Source organism: Castor canadensis, chromosome 3, assembly GCF_047511655.1.
Source record: "Castor canadensis chromosome 3, mCasCan1.hap1v2, whole genome shotgun sequence".
NCBI lineage: Eukaryota > Metazoa > Chordata > Mammalia > Rodentia > Castoridae > Castor > Castor canadensis.
The window spans coordinates 81,762,719-81,767,690 of record NC_133388.1 but is presented as its reverse complement, the minus strand read 5'-3'; the positions used below and the strand labels follow the sequence as shown (position 1 = coordinate 81,767,690).

Below are 4,972 nucleotides of genomic sequence, written 5' to 3'. Positions count from 1 at the left end.
CAAATGGACCAGTGAAGAAGTTAATATTAAAGTAGAACACACACACTGCAAATTTTTTTCACAAAGTCAATTCTGTAATGAAACACACTTTCAGACCTACTGGCCAAAATTTATTTTGTTTTATTGAATTGCACAGTTCTTGCAAAAAAAAAGTTAACTTGAAGTAAATCCTGACCAAATGTCCTGGGCCAGATTTTGCAGATGTATTTATCAGATCACTGATATTGCAACAGGAAGACCTATAGGCCTGTCAGCTCCCGTTATTATTTCTTCTAACCAAGATTGCAGCTTCTGCATTCTAGTATGAGTGGTGTGTACATACATAAATATGTACACATATTGTACATATTGGTTGTTAAAAGACATGACTATATAATTTGATTTAGTCAACAGGTTTGAATGTTAACTTCAACTTCCTGAAGAACTTAAATTTTTAAAAATTGCATTTTGTTTATGAATGTACTTAAAGTTTGTCTTCACATTTTTCTTCATTACCTATATGTTCTATTATCTGTTTTTAAGAGTCTTAGAAGCTCACTCTTTCCCCTCCCTATGTTTTTTGGAGGTACTAGGGTTTGAACTCAGGGCCTTTCACTTCCTGAGTACATGCTCTACCACTTGAGCCATGTACCTAGCCCAGGCAGCCCTTTCTTTGTCTCTGTTTATGGATGAATACATTTATCTATCAAGCTCTCCAAATATAAATATGTAGCTTCAATAAGAGAAAAATCAAATGTTTAGCTCTGGGTCTTTCATGCACACCCATTGTTTAAAAATACGAACTAAGGACTGGAGGTATGGCCCAAGCAGTACAGCACCCGCATTGCAAACATGAAGCCATGAGTTCAAAATTCCAGTCCCACCAAAATAAAAAAGAAAGAAACGCTAACTAATTTCCCACACAAATTTACTGAATTTTGCTTCTGTATTATATCTAAGGTGGTCCTCCTTATTTCTCCTATAACCTGAGTCATTTTACTTTTTCCTTTCTTAATTTTCTATTTGCATCAACACAGTTCCTCAAGGTCTCTATTTCTCTTCACAATAACAAAGCTACCATGAAGCCCATCCACCAATGACATGAATGTCTATGGCTAATCAACATCCTTCCTTTACATATATCTATTCACTCTTAGAAAACTACTTGGTACAAGTATTCCAATTATTAAGTATATTTTTTCTTACAACTTACTGTGGAATTCAAATTTTGCAAGAAACCTCCTTCATGGTTTCCTGAATTCCAGTTTCTCCTTAGAGAATTATTGAGTTCTTTTTCCTTGGATTTACCTACATGTTTCCCAACATTTCTATTGGTTACTTGTACGTGAGTTTGTAATGCCTAGTATCTGTTTTTTGGTACTGTTTTTTAACTCCATTCATTTTAGACATACTCTCACTTTCTACCTCTCCCTTTTTCCATTTTCTTTTTCCTTTATCTCTCTTTTCTTATCTCCCTTTCCCTGTTTCTCTCTCTGTCCCATCTCTTTGTCCTTGGTGGTTTATCTTCATTCTTAGTTTGAATGGATTTAGTGGTGCCTATAAAGTTGACAAAGCACATTTCTAGCTATGTCTACGAAGATTTTTTTTAAAAAATGACTGACATGTGGGTCAGAGAATTGATAAACTCCCACCCTGAATGTGGGTAGCACCTCCCAGAATAACTGGGGCCAAATGGAAGAAAAGTAAAAGAAAGAAAAAGCTTCTTCAAGCTCTACATGTTTTGAGAGGATCTTTTGATTATTATTCTGTTTTCTATGCTAGCATCACCCAAGAATGTCTAACTACAGATTTTTCAACTTTTAAAAACTGACTTGTAACAGTGACTCTCCAGGTTAGATCTTCAACTCTGGGCAAGGCAGCATCTTTGACCCTTCTTGTTCTGAAGTTTCCAGCTTCATTGATTTTACAGATTCTGTAGCCTACAGATGGCCATTGATTTTATAGATTCTCTAGCCTACAGCTAGCCATTGTGGAACATTCAGCCTCTGGTTGTCCAAGTCAATCTAACTCATACCTTCTTATGATTCTCTCTCTCTCTCTCTCTCTCTCTCTCTCTCTCTCTCTCTCTCTGCGCATCTGATTATTCAGGTACGATCCACTCCTCCTTCGTCTTGGAATTCTTCCTGGATTGATCTTTTGTTGCATGTAGAGCCCTGATGATTGCATAAACGACCATTTTAATCTCAACAAAGCAATGCTATCAGGTACTGCTAGAAGATTAAAAGTTTAATTCCAAATATAAGCTTAAAACTTATTTGATTCCAACTTATAGCATAATATATATTATACATCACACTGCACATATATCATACAATTTTCATATTATCTATATTAGAATTTTTACACTATAGAGATCTCCATTATGATAAATAATTCACATATTTACCATATATATATATATATATATATATATATGAGAATAGCACATACTTGGGAAGTTCTCAGAGGGAATAGGAAGGAGATAAGTCATTCTCACATTCTTATATTAACTGCTTATGTCCTATTTGCATTACATAGAAGGACAAATATACAGTAATGGTTTTAAAACTAAAGGATGCACTAAACACTTATTAGTTTTATCCAGAAGATATTTTAAAAGAACCTTTAACCAAAGTTTAAAAAATCATTGAATGCATGATACTATGCCCATGGTTTCAAGAAAATTTCATTTATATGTTCTCTCTTGATGAATGAACCTGATGTGAGTTTAAAATGCTGATTAAAAGCACTATTCTTCTCAGTTTTGTTTTAGGACCAATTTTGCAAAATTAAGCTGCAAAAGCACAATTATATACCTTTTATTACTAATAAAGGGATCTTTTATTACTAGTAAAGTTACCATGTACTCCATGGCCCACTAAGTGAGTCTTAGTCTGGCATTCAGATACCTGAGTAGAAATTAGAGTGGTAGAAAGAGAGAGATACCCTTATTGAACTTGACTAAGTGGTTGAAAATGGAGAATAGGAACCAACATTCTTTTGTTCCAAATTTTTGATTGATTACCCACTCTCAATTGGGCATACTGAATCAATATACTAATCAGGAAATGCATGCTATGTTTGCAAGCACATTAAGAAGCAGGAGGTACAAGAGGTTAAAACTGCCTCTCTGCCATACTCCTATTTACATGACATTGATGTGTTTTTCAGAACCTGCCAGAATCTCAGCAAAAGGATACTAAAGAACAGTCCCTTTATGAAAGCATATTCTTTGATGTATCTATAAGCAGACTCTCCATTACTTGGAGGTAAGACCAGTATAACCCCCAACAGGAATCTAATGGTATAAATGAGTAAATCAACAGGGTATCAGAGGGACTTGAGGACACTTGATTTTCCAAACGGTAGAAGCTGGAATAAATGTTAGGTATTTTAGCGAGGGGGTAGGGGGAAGAGGGAGGGGCCAGGGGGATAAGGGAAGGAGCAGGGGGAAGGGGGGAGAAATGACCCAAACATTGTATGCACATATAAATAAAAGAAAAAATAAGTTTAAAAGAATGATAGGTTTTTGTTGTTGTTGTTGGTATAGCCTTCCATGAACATTGTATCCCTGGATAGGTTTGCTAGCATATTACTTTTACTAAGAGGTAATGGGAACGAGGATAAATAAGATATTAAGAGATATAGGACAACTAGCATCTTGATACCAACATGCTACTCCATAAAGTAACTAAACCTGTTATTCAGTTTCAAAAGTGGCAAGACATCTTTCCGTTAATTGTGTTGCAGGTAAAGGAGCATATGAAATATTTTATTTGAGAAAACGTTATTCACTAAAAAGAAGCTCAAAGGAGAAGTATACTTGGCCTTTAAAGAAGTAAACTCAGTTACTTCAGTAATTCCTAAATCATAGTAGGTACTCAAGAAATAATTGTTAATTAAAAGGAATTTGGAAATATACCATTATGTATTTTGATATCATAGTCTTTAATCACCACAAGGATCTAATTTTGAACTTTTCAGCTTAATAAGTTGTACTGTTGAAAGTTTAATATAAGATATTATGAAAGTAAACTCTGAAGGAAATGAGTGTGTATGTGCATGTATTTGTGTATATGATCAGTTGTGAGTCTATGCTTTGTGATACAAGTATGTGTGTTCATATAATTTGTATAAATATACATTTAGGGAAACATTTTTTTTCTATATTACATGACATGATGTAATTTTTTTGCAAAATGTTTTTAGTCAGACAAGTTTTAAAAGAACAGCAGAGATACAGTAATCAGGGTTGCAAAGGTGAATTACATTGTTTATAAGAAAATTTCATATAAAACAAATTATATGTTTATATTATAAATTATAGAATTGACTATATAAAGTATATATGTATTTACATAGATTATTTATAAATTGACATCTAAATAGTATAAAATTTGATATAAAAATTGTACACATTATATAATATATAATCACATATTATAATTGTATTATCTTCATGCGAAGCGTATTTTTAATCTCTCTCAAATTTGGTAATGATTTTTATACTGTTATTAGTAGTGTTACTTAAGAAATTACAAAATTATTGATACCACTTACTAATAAAGCAAATTTTTATATTTTATTTTTATTATTGCTATACCGGGGGAACATTGTGACATTTACAAATTTTCTTACAATACATCATAGTTGAACTCACCCCCATTATCATTCTCCTTTATCTTGCTTTCCCCCATTCCTGGAATAGTTTCAATATGTCTAATTTCTCCATTTACATAAATGTGTACATAATATTTCCATCATATTTGCCCTCCAACCATCTTTCCTTGTATCCTCCCCATCCCACTGATAGATTTTAAAATGCTACTTACTTTTACATTTAAAAATCTTTAAAGTTGTTTCTCTTTTACAATGACTGCTTAAGCATTTATATGCTTATCATTATTAGAGGACTAGGAGCGCATAAGGGCAATTTGACAATTACCTATTCTCACTGACAATAGATAGAGCTAGTACTTCACTTCTGAATGTC

General features: G+C 33.1%; 1 long non-coding RNA gene across 1 annotated transcript; it reads left to right on the top strand.

Annotated features, from left to right (window-relative positions):
- Nucleotides 1-1,613: 1,613 nt before the first annotated feature.
- Nucleotides 1,614-4,387, top strand: LOC141421612 (uncharacterized). Its single transcript, XR_012446208.1, has 3 exons — nt 1,614-2,204; nt 3,151-3,248; nt 3,730-4,387. It is a non-coding gene; the product is annotated as an uncharacterized lncRNA (long non-coding RNA).
- The last annotated feature ends 585 nt before the right edge of the window (nt 4,388-4,972 follow it).